The sequence below is a fragment of the Dryobates pubescens genome, chromosome Z, assembly GCF_014839835.1.
Source record: "Dryobates pubescens isolate bDryPub1 chromosome Z, bDryPub1.pri, whole genome shotgun sequence".
Lineage (NCBI taxonomy): Eukaryota > Metazoa > Chordata > Aves > Piciformes > Picidae > Dryobates > Dryobates pubescens.
The window spans coordinates 99,698,969-99,714,928 of record NC_071657.1 but is presented as its reverse complement, the minus strand read 5'-3'; the positions used below and the strand labels follow the sequence as shown (position 1 = coordinate 99,714,928).

General features: G+C 44.2%; 1 protein-coding gene across 1 annotated transcript in view; it reads left to right on the top strand.

Moving 5' to 3' along the window:
* The first annotated feature begins 14,283 nt into the window (after positions 1-14,283).
* The window catches only part of ELOVL7 (ELOVL fatty acid elongase 7), a 32,703-nt gene continuing 31,026 nt past the window's right edge, over positions 14,284-15,960 (top strand). The window contains exon 1 of the mRNA XM_054178248.1: positions 14,284-14,328. The gene's annotated coding sequence lies outside the window, so the exon portion shown is untranslated. The remainder of the gene's footprint in view (positions 14,329-15,960) is intronic.

The window sequence follows — 15,960 nt, the reverse complement described above, 5'->3', positions numbered from 1 at the left end:
AACTCATGGGTTGAGATAAGAACAGTTTAATAAAGGAAACTAAAAAGGAAAATAAAAAATATTATAATAATAATTGTAATAAAAATAACAGAAAGAAATAAAAACTATGAAAGACAAGTAATGAAAATAATTGCTCACCACCAACTGACCTATGGCCATCCAGTCTCCAAGCAACAGCACCCCACTAACTTTCCTCCTAGTTTTGTTGTTGAGCATGACATCATATGGTATGAAATATCCCTTTTGTTAGTTGGGGTCAGCTGTCCTAGCTGTGTCCCCTCCTAGCTTCTTGTGCGCTCCCAGCCTACTCACTGGTGGGGTGGGGTAAGAAGCAGAAAAGGCCTTGACATTGTATAAGCACTGCTCAGCAGTAACAAAAACATCTCTGTATTATCAACACACTTTTCTGTGCAAATCCAAAATGTGGGCCCATACTAGCTACTGTGAAGAAAATTAACTCTGCCCCTGCCAAAACCAGCACATGGAGAAAGGAAGCAAAGGAGACATTCTAGCCTATAGAAGGAAAGGTAGAGCCCTGTTTATGCCTCAAGATGCACAGGGCATGCATGTTTGATAATTGTCCATGTTGCAACGATGCACCACTGAGGCCACCCTGAGGAGAAGATCCTGTTCCATCCGGGCCATTGCATGTGAGCTATGAAAGCAATGGCTTTTACACTGTTCCATCTTCGCTTTATCTCTTTACATAGGCTCAGTTAAACACAGATCTTACATAGTCCCCATTTCCTGCCTCCTTTTCCTCACTCCCCAGCAACAGGCTCTTGATAATCAGTGCTGGGCTATTGCATTGTCATTGGTGTCTCGAGCCATCACTAACCCAGAAAATGAACAGCTGACCATGGCTGACAAACATTAGACCTTGCTTATTTTGCATGATCACATCATCCACTCCTTTCTTCCTGCTGTCCTAAAGCTTTAACTCCTTCATTGTATCAAGACTCACATCACCCACATCTATAACACAGGTGTATTAAAGATGTGAATGATTTAACATAGAAGGTAAACCTTCACCTAATGTTAGCAGAGAAACAAAATAGTGTTTTATTACATCCATGAGTGTATTGGAAATTATTAGAGGATAATTAATCAAGAAATACAGAGGATACCTAAGGTACATCGCATCACAGTGCCTTGACGGAGATGCTTAACTATATTGAAAGCTGTTGTCAAAACTCCTTTGAGAACAACAAGAGATCTCTCAAATCTTCTAAAATCTGAGCTCATGCTACACAAAGCAGAGGAGACTTTGCAGAAATCTGCAATTAAGTAGATACTACACATTCTTCCAAATCCACCTGATGTTATCCCATTCAGAGCTATCCCCTATTCAAGATGACAAAGGTATTACCAGAGAAGATCATGTAAGCAACAGCAGAAAGAGCCCCATGTGTGTCTCTATCTCTCTGCCTGCCTGGGCTGCACCACATCAGCCACCAGAATCAGCAGGGTTTAAGCCCCTCAAGGCTGTTGAGTTAAAGACAGGCCAAACATGAGCAGGGACATTCTCAGTTGAGAGAGGTCAACGGTTAAAATTAACTTTGCCTCACCTCTACTCAGGTGGAAAGAGAGCTCTGGTTCAGAACTGGATTGCATCTTTACTTCCCATACATGAAAATGTTTCTGTGTTTTGTCAGTGTCTTAAAAACAAATCCAGCATAAGAGTTTGTAGGGAAACATCCTTCTTTGTCTGCTCTCCTGTTTTTCTGTCTCATTTCTGTCTCCCTTTTATATTACCTAGACCATTCTCCTCCTTCCCACCTTTCTTAGTTACCCGTTTGGAAACATAAGGTGTTTTCTTACAAACTCTAATCTAAAAGCTTTTAACTGTTAAAGATTAACCATTAAAGCATCTGAAAAGCACACATTTCCCTGACACTTGACTCCAGCCTGCCACGTTCTCAAACTCAGCTATTAATAATGCTTCAATTGCTCATTCACTTTTAATAGGCTGGTAGGAAGACAAGCTCGGATCCTATGTGGAAAATACACAAATGCGGGCTGATAACATACGCCTGGGTGGGGAGCCACAAATGCCTCTAAGCAAGTGTAAGAATCTGTCTTTCAGTGACACTGTTTGCTAAGAGATTTTGATTTTGGCCAAGCTTTCTAGTGGGTTTTCTGAGAGTGTGCTTTCAGTGTGGAATAGAGTTGCACCAATGTCTATGGACAGAGGAAAAGGGATAAATTCAGCAATTGAGGTCCATGTGGGGGGCATTATACCAACAAACATTAAACAAAGGGATTTTTAGAGAGGGTGATCTGTATATGCAGCTGGAAAAGCAAAGCTTTGAAATTACTACCTCAGCCCACACAATATGCTTCACGCAAGAAAGGCATCTACACTAATGTTGAATTTCAGGGCCAAACATGTACTAAATGCTTGAAGCTTTACAACTTTACCTGTATTTCCCTGTAAGATTAACAGACATTTGGGGCTTTCCTTTATACAAAGTGATAAAAAGCAGTTCCCAGTGTCAGTGAGAGGTTTCCTGTGCAGTATTTTGCTTAGTCCCCTTTTAGTGATATTGAAATACTTGTTTCTACCTCACTATGAAATCACAGTAGAAACCATTTCATCATTTAGACTGGATTAGCAAAACTCATTTTAAGGAAAGAGTATCAGGCAGGCTAGACTGTGAAATTTCAAACAGGTTTTCAATCTCTGTCTTAAAAATAGATGTAATTAGTTTTTATTATAAATTCATTTGTGATTTGGAAACATCTAGATCCTCTAGCAGAATCAAAGACCAAACAGCCTCAGACAAGAAGAAACTCAACTGACAACCAAAAAGAGAGTGGGAGAAAGGAAACTAGGCTGGCCCTTCTCAATTATTTATTTTTAATTGGAGATGTTGTTGTTGTTACTACATCAGTTGGAAGTATGGTGGATGATTTACTTCAGTGTTCTCTGCGATTTGCAGAATCTTAGACCGAAAGGATTGGGGGACATGTCCTGACAAAGAGCACTAATTCCTGTATGGCTTCATGTATGAAGATACTGCCACCAGAAGAAATAAAGATGGTTGGGGTAATGTTCCTCATCCTCAGTACACAACAAAGAATCAAGCTGCCTTAAAAATGGTGAGGAAGGATAGTAAGCAATAGTAAGTAATATAGTCCTTTCTTTGTGTCACAATGACATTATACGTGCCAAGAGAGGCTGTACTCATATGTATGAGTTTGTCTAGCCTTTGAGGTTTTTTTGTGTACATGAAACACAGATCAAGTTAAGAGCAGCCTAGGAGAGGCTCACATCTCTCTGAAAACATTGACATAACTTGAAAATTTGGATCCTGTCCTCTTGCTGCATCTCTCAGTAGAAGAGGTAAGCACAGCACAAATAACAACAGTTAACCTCAACCATGCCAAGTCTAAGATAAGACAGTAGTTGTCAGGAAAGAAAAAAGTGGAGAGAAAGCTTCAGAATATTCTTTAGAAACACTTGAGAAGTCATGTTAGAGTCACTGAAAAAGACCACAGCCTCAGTTAATAGTTTTCTACTATGCAGTGGTTAAATTCTGAGCTCTGGCTTCTAAGAATACAGAATTCCTTCTATGCTCTGCCTAAACATCATTGGTTTGTGTGTCTGTGCATGTCACGCTACAGAGAAAACAATACCTCAAGTGAAAACTGGTCTCTGAACATAGGTATTGCAAAATCCACCAAAGATTTAGCCCAAAAATTGGTTCAGCAGAAAAACAGTAGATTGGTATTGGGACAGGTGCTATTTAACATCTTTATTTGCAGCAAGTCAACACACTGGTGGAAGGAGATGCTGTCCAGAGGCATCATGACAAGTTTGAAACAAGAGCCCATGCAAACTTCTGAGATTAGACAAGGCCAAGTGCAAGGTCCTTCAAATGGGTCAGGACAATCCCAAGCATAAATACTGGCTGGGGGGATGAAAGAATTGCAAGCAGCCCTGCAGAGGACTTGGAATTATTGGTGGATGAGAAGCTAAATATGAGCCAGCAGTGGTGTTGTCCCAGCCCACAAAGCCGAAATGCATCCTAGGCTGCAACAAAAGGCATATGTCTAGCACTCTACCTGGACTAATGTGTCTAGCTCTGGGGCCCCCAGCACAAGACAGACATGGACCTGTTGGGGCAAGTCCAGAGGAGGGCCATGAAACAATCAAGGCACTGGAACACATCTCCAGTGAGAAAAGACTGAGGGAGTTTGGGCCGTTCAACCTGTGTGGCAATGCACCCAAAACCCCTCCCCGCCCCGTGGAGTCGGGAAAGGGGGTGAAGATCAGGAAGTGTGAGAAGAGGGGTAAGGAGGAAGGCACCTCCCTACTTTCAAGGCTGTGTCAGCTGACACCTGGGCCCCTTCCCCCAAGTCACATGTCACAGCAGACCCCTGGGCCAGCACGATACAGAACCTGATGCTGGTCAGTTTCTTGGCCTTTTTGGCATGTGGAATATGATCTGTGGAATTTGCCATGCAGGACATGTGGCCCATGAGCCAATATAAAATGGGTTTGCTAGAGAGCACTGAAGGCTCTTCCTGGGATTTCCTCCCCCTAAATGTGTGGACTACACTCTGCAGTCCAGAAGGATTCCTCAAGAAACAGAGACACTGAGAGGACTAACCACAACTGGAACAAGCATTGTGAGTGTATTTGGAACCCGCCTGAGTCTCTAGGGAATAGCTTCTTAGTTAGTAGTGGCAATATACCGCTCTTGGGCTTTATCATTTTCCAAATACTGATCTTCAACCCTTTGTACCCATTCCTGTACTCTGGAGCTACTGTGCAACTGAGCAACAAACCTGTGAATGTATAAAAATTTGTACATTAATAAATTGTATTTTGTCTATTTCCCAGCTGCGTCCCTTTATCCATAACAACCTGGGAACAGAACACTCTGGAGACCCTTTATAGCAGCCTTCCAGCACCCAAAGAGGGCCTACAGAAAACACGAAGAGGGATGCTTTATCAAGGATTATATCATAGGATAAGGGGTAATGGTTTTAAATGGAACAAGGGCAGATTTAGATATTAGGAAGAAATTTGTTACTGTAAAGGTGGAGAGACACTGGAACAGGTTGCCCAGAGAAATTGTGGATGCCTCTTCCCTGGAAGGATTCAAACCCAGGTTGTGTGGGGCTTTGAGTAACTTGATCTAGTGGAAGATGTCCCTGCCCATGGCAGGAGGGTTGGAACTAGATGATTTGATGTCCCTTTTAACTCAAATCATTCTATGATTCTATGAACACTCATCTACAAGAAAGACAAAAAGGATCCAGAAAACTATAGACCTGTCAGTCTGACCTCAGTACCAGGCAGGGTCACAGAGAAGGTCATCTTGAGTGCCATTACACACCATGTAGAGAACAACCAGGGGATCAGGCACAGTCAGCATGGGTTTATGAAAGGCAGGTCCTGCCTGGGAAACCTGATCTCCTTCTATAACAGGATGACCCAACTATTGGATGAGGGCAAGGCTGTGGATATTGTCAACCTAGACTTATGAAAAGCCTTTGACAGTTTCTCATGGACAAACTGCTGCTCATGACTTGGATGAGCACAGAGTCTGCTGGATAAAGCCCTGGCTGGGGGAAAGGGCCCAAAGAGTGGTGGTCAATGGAATTAAATCCAGCTGGTGACTGGTCACAAGTGGTATTCCTCAGGGCTCAGTGTTAGGACCACTCCTATTTAACATCTTTATTGATGATCTTGATAAGGACATAGAGTGTGTCATCAGTAAGTTCACAGATGACACCACGACACCAAGTTAAGTGGGAATGTTGATCTGCATGAAGGTGGGGAGGCTCTACAGAGGGACTTGGATGAATTGGATCAATAGGCCAAGGTTAACAGGATAAGCTTCAACAAGGCCAAATGCAAGGTCCTGCACTTGGATCACAACAATGCCAAGCAACACTACAGACCTGGGGAAGTGTGGCTGGAAAGTTGTCTGGCAGAAAGGGACCTGAGGGTTCTAATTGACAGGCAACTGGATATGAGCCAGCAGTGTGCCCAGGTGGCCAAGAAAGCCAATGGCATCCTGGCTTGTATCAGAAATGCTGTGTCCAGCAGCAGTAGGGAGGGGATTGTCCCCTTGTACTCAGCTCTGGTGAGGCCACACCTTGAGTATTGTGTCCAGTTTTGGGTTCCTCAGTACAAGAGAGATGTGGAGGTGCTGGAGCAAGTGCAGAGGAGGGCAAGAAAGCTGGTGAAGGGCCTGAAGAGTAAATCATATGAAGAGAGACTGAAGGAGCTGGGACTGTTTAGTTTGGAAGCAAGGAGGCTGAAAGGAGACCTCCTTGCTGTCTACAACTACCTGAAAGGACGTTGTGGGGAGGTCTCTTCTGGTGATAGAACAAGAGAGGATGGCCTCAAACTGCAACAGGGTAAGTTTAGGCTGGACAATAGGAAAACTTTTTTCCCAGAAAACATGGTCAAACATTGGAACAGGCTGCCCAGGGAGGTGGTTGTGTCACCAACCCTGAATGTATTTAAAGGTTATTTAGATGTGATGCTGCTTGAGGATATGGTTTAAGAGTGAACTTTGTAGAGTAGGGTCAATGGGTGGACTTGGTGATCCTGAGGGTCTTTTCCAACCTGAATGATTCTCTGATTCTGTGAATGAATTCTCATTATCAGGGGGGTGCAGGGAGTTGTTCAGCACATTTCAAGTTCCACTGGCAATAGGAGAGCTGGGAGCAGGTTCCTCAATCATCTGCTCTGTCATTGCCATGCTTGGCAAATGCATTGATGAGCATTTCTGCTGGAGCTGATGGAGTCCGGAAGGGCAAGAAGGAAGCTGTGAGCTGAGGGTAGCGCAGGAGCTGCAGACCTGAAACCACTTGTAGAGGGGGGACCCTCTCTTTGCCCCTGTGTCTCTTTGCTTCTGTGGTTGCTCTGGCTCTGTGTAGTGTTTCCAAACAGCACTGCCTGACCCTGCTTTGGGAGAGAAGAATAGCTGCACCAGGGGAGGTTTAGACTCGAGGTGAGGAGAAAGTTCTTCACTGAGCGAGTCGTTCGTCATTGGGATGAGCTGCCCAGGGAGGTGGTGGAGTCACCGTCCCTGGAGGTGTTCAAGGGGAGATTGGACGTGGCACTTGATGCCATGGGCTAGTCATGAGGTCTGTTTTGTCAGGTTGAACTTGATGATCCTTGGGGTCTCTTCCAACCTTAGTTATACTGTGAGACTGTGATTCTGTGATCTGGGGAGATCATGGCTGTGTCCTGGGCTGCATGTTTTGGTACCATCATTTCAGCAGCAGCAGGACAGTCTCCCAGTGCCTTGTGTGTTTCTCTGCCAGCCTTGGGCTCTCAGGCATCTGTGGCAGAGTACAGGCTAGAGACATGTGAAGCAGAGTGGGTTTGGAAAGGTTGAAGCAGATGATCCTTGAGATCCCTTCCAACCTGGTGCTCTATGATTCTATGATTCTATTAGTTGGAACGTCAGACTCCATGGTGACATGCTGCAGACTAATGCAGAATTATCAATTAATTGAAAAGTAAAACTCAAGGAAGTGTAAGATGTTTTTTTAAATCCTAGGATTTTGAAGTAAGATTCAATACCCTGTGAAGAGTTGCATCAATCTTAGACAATCTATCTGAGCTGTTCTTATAACTCATTCCTTTGCCTCTGGCTACTCTAGAGTTAGTGTAAAGGCATGTCAAAATGGGTGGAGATATGAAAACAAGTATACTTAAAAGGATTTTTTTCTCAGCTTCCACCTACACCTAAGAGTCAAATAATGCTCTGCCATCTGATATGAAGCCACATTCCCACTTCCACCTTTTACTCTTGACCTATTTAAGTGCTCAGTCCCAGCAGTAAAGAAATAGCAGGAGCAGGAAAAGAATGACAGCACCTACTATGAAGTACACTGTAAAGCATAATGCTGTTTCATGCAGTAGCTTAGCAAGACCCCAGATGCAGCTGTTAATGATAACAGGAGTCTTCCTGGGGTTGTTCTCAGTGGGAGTAGGGGTCTGGGATAGACCCTGCAGCAACAGCATGTCCTGTTGCATGTAAAGTCTCTGACTGACAAGTCTTACTTCTCAGCTAGAATAAGAAAACAATGCCAATTTTTTTGAAGAATCAGATAGTTTCATTTTGTTCAGTGAACTTAATAGAAGTTTCACTGATTTGTTTGGTGAGTTTTTCCCTGCCTTTCTTCCATCTCCTTCACAGAATATCATAGGTTTCATGACAGATTCTCCAGTGGCAGATGCTCCAAGACAGAATGTTACCATTCATACATTTGAGCCTTGCCTTGAGACTCAGTGTTTAATACCTCTGGTGCCTTCCTTTAAACACACTAAAAAAGACATCTTTATCTGCAAAACCTCATTGTTCTGGACTGCTGAAAGTGACATCTGTAGTGAGTAGTAACAGAGGAATTTCAAGGACTCTTAAAAATCAGAATACTTAGCCCAACTCTACAAATATATCACATCTGTATCAGCAGTACTGCTGCGTGTTAGTAGTGTCTGCTTAAAATTGAACTTTCATAGCTTCCTGGGAGATCAAGGATAGTATGGCAGTGAAAATGCATCTGAGTTGGCCTGCAAATGGGGGTGTAGGGCTTTTCCCATGAGGCACTAATAAAGCCAGGCCAGTAAAATCCCTGGAAGGGGATGGTGCCCAGCCCAATAGCAGCCCAAGCAACTGTTTGACAACCTCATGAGGTCAGCTCCCCTCCTATTTCCTCCACTCCCACCATGATGCCACCTAAGTACAGCCCAGCATTATCAGGCTCAGCAGTCTGAAGAGTATTTAGTCAGCCCTCAAGGAAGCTTTACTTACTTCCTCTGAGTTTTACTGTTGCTGTGGTTATTCTGCTAGACACTTGAGCTGAGAAGAAAAGTAGTTCAGGTATGCTTATGTGAACTGCTGTGATAATAGCATCTGTATGTGTCCCCTTCTATCACAATCATAATGGGTTGTGTTGCTGGTGCATGGTGGTGGCTGAGGTGCCTCCTGTGAAAATGCCAGAATCAACTGTAAATGTTAACAAAACGAGGGATACAAGAAGTGAGGCTTTGATTAAACATTTCTGTTTGGCATTTTTTGTTTGGGGCGGACTATGGATGGACTAATGTAAATAAACAACAACTGTTGAGCACAGCTTAGGTATTTGTGCATGTGGTTTTATTTTCATGTTGTAGGCTCTCTGCTACACCTTGGAGACAGTGTAAAAGGTACCAAAGAGAAAAGATGCAAGAAAGAAATAAGTTCTTGACGTCTATTTCCAAGACATCAATCTGTTGGCTGAGAGGAAGATCACGGGCAGAATTGAACAGGAAAGGGTTTGGAGGTAAAGGTGTTAGGTGTGAGGTGGAATCTGCATCATACCCTCTGGGCAGTGCTGAAAGGACCATCCTAGTTTAACAGAGCTGTGACTTTCCTGGCTTTTGCACTAGGTAGATAGATAACTGAACAGAGTGCATTGACTGCTACACTTCTTACTGTGAGCATACAATTTGCTACAGCTTCAGGGTTAGTGGTTTACATTAAGAAACAGCAGCATTAGTCACTCATTCAACTCTTACTTTTCTCTCTTATGCATATGAAGGTGCATCACTTAATATTACTTTCAACCGTTCTTCTGGATCAAAATATACAACTCCAACTCTTGGCACAGTTTTGCTAGAAGTCATTATAGAGTTTATGAAAATCATCTGAATCAATGAACTTGCTCCAGATTCTCACAAACAGAACTAAAACAGGGATCCACTATGCATGGAATGCTGTCAATAAGCTGAAAACTAAGGCTTGTTCACCTTCCTTGCCCCCTGTGCATTGTGCTCCTCACGGTGCAGTATATAGCCAGCATCTGCAGTCTTGATGGGTTTGATTTTCTTTAGAAAAAAAATCCTTGAGACAACTAGGTATGTTCCATTTCCTCAAAAACAATGTTTTCTCAAAGTAATAAAGGGAAATGATCAAGCTGGCAGCTTCCTTCTTCCAGAATACAAGTCTGAGAGGATGGCATCTCTGTGAGGAATATTTTCTTAGCTTACCCCCAAGTTTTTGTTTATAAGCATTTCCATGATTTGCTATCTCTCCTGCACAGTTTCAGCTCATTGTTTGTAGTAACTGACTGTAACCACCCTGGAAAACAGTATCTTTAAGATGCTGCAGGTTACTCCTTATAAAATCTTGCCATGCATCAGTTAAATAACTGCTTTGATCAGTATCTACCTGACTCCCAAGAGATGCACACACTCTTCTCTCCTGAGTATGGCAGAGAATGCTTTCTCACTCATCAAACAGATCTGTGAGTCTCTAGCTTTGTGACTGTCACCACTACTTTGCAGCATACATGCACCATCTGAACGTGCAGTATGAGACTACAAGACGGGCTTTTGTGATCCTAATAGGTTATGGTGTAACTGCAGACCTTCACAGCACATGCTTTCATAAAACAAAGCCGCTGGGTGTCTGCATTTCTATATAGAGAGTAAGATAATGAAAGATGTCCTTAATGCCTTTTGCAAATATTTAGAGAAAAACAAATATGTGCCATTTTTTTGTTTGTTTAGGTTCTGATATTTGTTATTTTTTCTTAATTTCAAACACCTGATTTTAAATACCTGATCTGTGGTAGTGCTATGACAGACCACAGAAGTGGTGTAATTAGCTATGAAATGTAATTTCTGCTCCTGTGGTGTTCAAACAAAATGCAAATGAGCAGCTTATCAAGGCCACAACTGAGAAAGATCTTACTCTTCCATATGTTGTGCAGGATGTGGCATGCTGCAGTGACACATACAGCTGAGTTTTTGCTAGCATCAAAGAGTTTTCCTGGACTGTACTAGTTTCTCTTCAGCTTGCCTAACAGTTTGCTTCTGACACTGCAGAACAAACTTTAAATCAGGCAAGCCAACCTTGTTGATTACTCTGATTTAGAGGCCATAAAGTTTGTACTACACCTTTCTGGTATATTGTACTGTGACATCCCTAGACCTGCCATTTTGACCACCTAAAGCCAGTTGAGCAGGGTGTAGGTCCTCTGCAGAGTTAGCCTTTACTTCTTTGCTGACATCTGTTCATACACTTTTTAGGATGTTAGAATGCTTTTGCAGTTGTGGAGCACTGGTCTTCAAAAGGAACTTATTTTGACAGACATGTTTATTCACCTAGCTCATGGATAAGGCTGTGATTATGGCATAACTTTGTGGCCCAGGTAAAACAAGCAGGCTCCACAACCCACCAGTGTTTTGAGAAGCTTACTACTTGTTTTAGCTTCACCTGTGTGAGCTCCTACAGAATAAAACATTTGCTCCTATCATTGTCGACACATAAAGCTAAAGTGTGATTTAGGAAATATTCAGCTATTAATTTTGTACAAGAAAACACTTGGCAGGTATCATCAGAATTAGAGTTTTCAGCTGTGAACATCTATAAGAGGTTGTGGGCTCCACAGCAGCCACCGTCAGCAGTGTCATGGAACATGCTCAGAGCTCAATGGTTATCCACACCTGTCAACAAGCATTTACATATTTAAATTGGAGATTATATTAAAAATGTTGGTGAGGTTGGCTCTGTTTTTTACATACTGTTTTCAGAGATGGGACAGATTAAAAATGAAAAATCTGGTGATTAAATACTATTATTGTGGCGAATAGGCTGGCCACATGTATTTGCTTTGGTTTTCTCATTACAGCCAGTAAGGCTTTTTTGACTGATTGCAATGCACTTTGCACAGGTGGTTTACTTCTGCTTCCTGGTATAGACTGAGTTGCAATCAGCCTGCATTTAAGCAATAGCCTCTGAAAAGATGTGCCACAACTAGTTTTCATTTGAGAATACTGTGTAATAAACTCAATTATATAATGCATGTGTACATAATACATTGTATTTATATATACATGGTATTATCTATATACATGTAATGTGTAGATAGTATATACACATTATACACACTCTTTAAAAAATACATGTATATGACAGAATGTGTATGCATCACATATGTATCATATATGCGACACCACAGCACTACCTCTGTTAAACATTCCCTTTAAAGATATTTTTCACACTTACAATTATTGTTTCTGCTTTGCATTACCTATTTTTCACCTGACTTTGGGAACGCCTTCCTTCACTCCTGCTGAGCACCAGACTCCTCAACATCTCGTCAACAGAATGACAGTCTAAACATCTTTCAGACAGTGGAAAAGTAGTGTGTAAGCTCTCTGGGTTCTAGTAAGGCAACAAAATAAGGAAAACATTGGCTAGTGCTATTCAGAACAGGAACAGTTCTTCATTCAGTGCAGACAAAGAGTTAAGTCTTCAGTGTCTGGTCAAATATGGAGAGCTGTCTCCAGTAGCTACATTCTTTGCCCTCATGCTCGATTCTTGGATGGTGAATGTAGAAAACTTAAAAGATTATTTAAATTTGCAGTATGACTCCTGCATCTTTCATATGCTAAGCAGTGAGAAAACCTCATAGCTGCTAGGCCCCACTTTTACAGTTTGTGTCTCTGACTTGCTATGCGTCTCCACTTCCTCTGTGTGCAGGACACAGGTGTCTCCTTCATGCTCCCTTTCCCCTGCCGCATGTTAATAATTCACCTGCCATGAACAGGCCAACCACTGTTTCTGTACCTTGCCAACCCTCACAGACTTGCTTGACAATTCAGATTACCTTTGCTCCTAAAGTGCATGGAAGGTGAGGCCACTTACTCTCTTTATGAGCCTCTAAAGAGAGAAGAGCTGTTGCTGCTGACAGAGTTGGCATCAAACACGTTAGAGCTGTTAGCTTGCATCTGGTAATTGTTGCTATTTTTTCCATTAGTGACAACAGACTACATTTGACCTACTTACTTTTTGTTGTTATGCACCCAGTGTCTCATTTTGTTTCAGCCAAGGCAGCCCTATCAGGCAGGGCAAAATAGATCTTACAACACAAGAGGAGTATTAGTTGCCTACTGAGCCACATAGCCGCATCCCTCTGGACAAGTCGAAACTTAGTAGTCCTAAGGCTCCCCAGGGCTCTGTCTCAGCAGAGAAGTGTGGGTTTCTAAGGTCTGTTTGTAGTTGTTTCAGGGCTGATGTCTTAGAAAAAAAATAAATCAAATAAAAGGTTTCAAGTTCTGAAAATTAAGGAGGTGGGGAAACAGGAATGGTTTTATTTTGTTTTGTGATTTTTTTTTCCCCCCTCCTAGGTGAAACATGAAGTATTGGTCAATGGATTATCCTAATTCTAGATATCCCTTTTGGCCAAATCCAGTGATTTTATTAAGATGCCCTTACAAAAGCCCGAGGATTTCTTCACCTGTCACAATCCTAGTATCTCCTTCCTATAAAAATGCATTATTCATTTCACAGCATCAGCTCACAGTCTCGTGCACACCATGAAAACAGTTTGCCTGTTTTCTTCAGTTTGCCTTCATACCCTCTCCCTGCTTCCTTGTCTAACCTCATCTTTTGACACGAGCTATCATCTCCATGCTAAGCATCTAAAAAAAAAACCCACCCAAAACCCCAAACAACAAACCAAAACCCCCCCCCCGCCCCAAAACCAACTAACCAAAACAAAAACCAACCAAAACACAAACAAACCCAACTGCAATTTCAATGTTTCTGTGGGCTTAGGGTAAAACTGTACTAAACCAGAGCACCTCGTTACCGTCCTCATGCTCCATACTTCTCTAGATGGGAGCGTTATCTTCATCTGAAGTAGTTTCTTAGAGAGGATTACTACAGTCCTTTTGGGGGACAATGTGCCATCAAACATTGAGGTAAAGCTAAGTATTTGTACTTTGCTTTTTAGAACCAGGAATTACCACTTCTTCCTGTTGTTGCTTTGAGTGACTCGAAGTTGTCACCGATCCCGGAGCAGCGGCAAGGAACCGCACAGCAGCTCTCGGTTGTCCGTGCCGGGAGAAAATATCGGCAAGAGACAGTGCTAAGAGTTCGGGAGAAACCCCTGAGCACCGCGGCAGCGGACACCGTAACAGGTAGACAACCAGTTGTCTTGCTCCCGGGGAGTCTGGCCGCGGGAAGTGGCAACGCAGGACCGTCACGGCCGTCGGTCGCGGTCTACTCGCCGACGCCAAAGGGCGCTCGAAGCCCCGCTCCGGCTGTCGGGAAAGGGTGGGGGTGGCAACACGAGGACCGGTGACTCAGTGCGGCCACGAGCACGGGCGCAGCTGTCAGCGCGGCGGCTGCGCTGAGCGGGGGCCTGGCAGGCCCGACCCGTGCGGGGCGGGGCGGCGGGCGCCGGGCCGGGCTGGGCCGGGCTGCCCCGCCCGCGCGCCGTCCCGCCGCCCGCGCCGTCCCGGGCACAGTTGCTGCCCGGCAACTGAAGGGACCGGTGGGTTCGTGCCGCTGCTGCCGCGTGAGTGCCCCGGCGGGGCGAGGGGCGGTGCTGGGGGCGGCACGGGGGGCCCGGCGTTGTCCCGCTCGCCGCCCGCGCCGGCCGCCGCGGGATAGGCGGCGTGGGGAAGGGAGCCTGCGGGGTCGTTTCGCGGCGTCTCTCCAGCGTGCAGGGCCGGGCGGGATGGGAATGGGACCCGTGGTGCTTCCTATCCATCTACTCCCCGATGCGTCCGCATCCCCTGTGACTTCTCCGCCAGCTCCTGTCTGTATCCCACTCATCCCTCCCTCTTTCTGCCGCTGCGTACATCACCATCCCCAGTCCTTGTCTCCATCCGCCCCCTGACGTGCCTTATCTCCAGACCCTCTGCCTGTACCTCTCACGCTGCAGTGCCTGGCTGTGTCCCACACCACCTTTGCCCCAAAACCGTCTGCTTGTGCCCCACATCGTGTGGTGTTCGTCCCTGCAAGCCCTCTGGTTATGCATCACAGGCACTTGAGCTCATCTTCCATCCTTGAAGAACAAGTCACACCAAGGATGAGGCATAGAGATGGTCTCCATCTTGCACTGAAGGACTTCATTTGCACATTCTTGAAAAATTGTTTTCCCTCCACACCCTTCTGAGCAAGTGGTCTCAGGCATCAAGAAAGAGAGGCTTCTTTCTCTGCAGGGGCAAAAGCTAGAGGCAACCAGGGAGAGGTGTGTCCAACATGTTGAAAATGATTATATTAAAATGCAGGGCTGGAGGGATGATGTCTAGTCAGGGGTTGTCTGGCAAGTTGGAAGGGTGGCTGTCTGGCTTGCTGCCTTCCTCTTTGGAATTCACTGGTGCCATACATGGGAAGTCCATCCTTAAGGAGTAGCAGCAGCAGTGAGGCTGTGAGCTGAGGAAGAAGGTGGGTGCCGATCTGTGTAGTGTATGAGGCTATGTTGGGCCAGTCTCTTGGACGTGCCCTTTAAAACCATGGATGTTGTGGATGTTGTTTGAGCATTGTAAGTATGCTTTATTTGTAAACATGTTTTAAGTATGTTGATGCTTTGGTTGGGTTTTGGGTGTTGTGGCCACTAAAACAGAGTTGTGTGATGCCTGAAAAGGTGTGGTGAGGCTATGGACCAGAGCTTACTGATTTCTTTCCTTGCTTGTGTAGGAAATCAGGTTCAGTTAACTAAAGCTGTTTGGACAGACCAGAAACTTTACAGCTGTGTATGAATACTCTCTTCCTTCCTCCACTGTAACTTGATCCTACCAGACCTGTGTGTAGGTCTCTACTGCATGTTGCCATGTGGGAGAAGTTTGAACGAGTTTTTCAGGTTGTCAGGAGCAGCCTGGGAGCAGCGTGGTGCCTGATTTATCCTTCTGCTGAGCATCTCATATGCTGCTCTGGAAGCTCTCAGTCTGCTTTGGAGCTGCCTCAGGTAAAGGTAGCATTATTGTGTATTACCAGAGCATTAGGCAGTCCGGACTTAGGAATGGGAACACTCATGCTTCCATGTTTGCTTGAAGAAAAAGTACAAAAACCTAGGATATCAAAACCTAGCTGAATGTAGGCTTAAACTCCTCATAGGCAGCACCTCTATTGCAGGGAATAGCACAACTTTATGGTATTTCATTATAATGTGTCAATCAACTTTCTATTAAATAGTATTTATTTA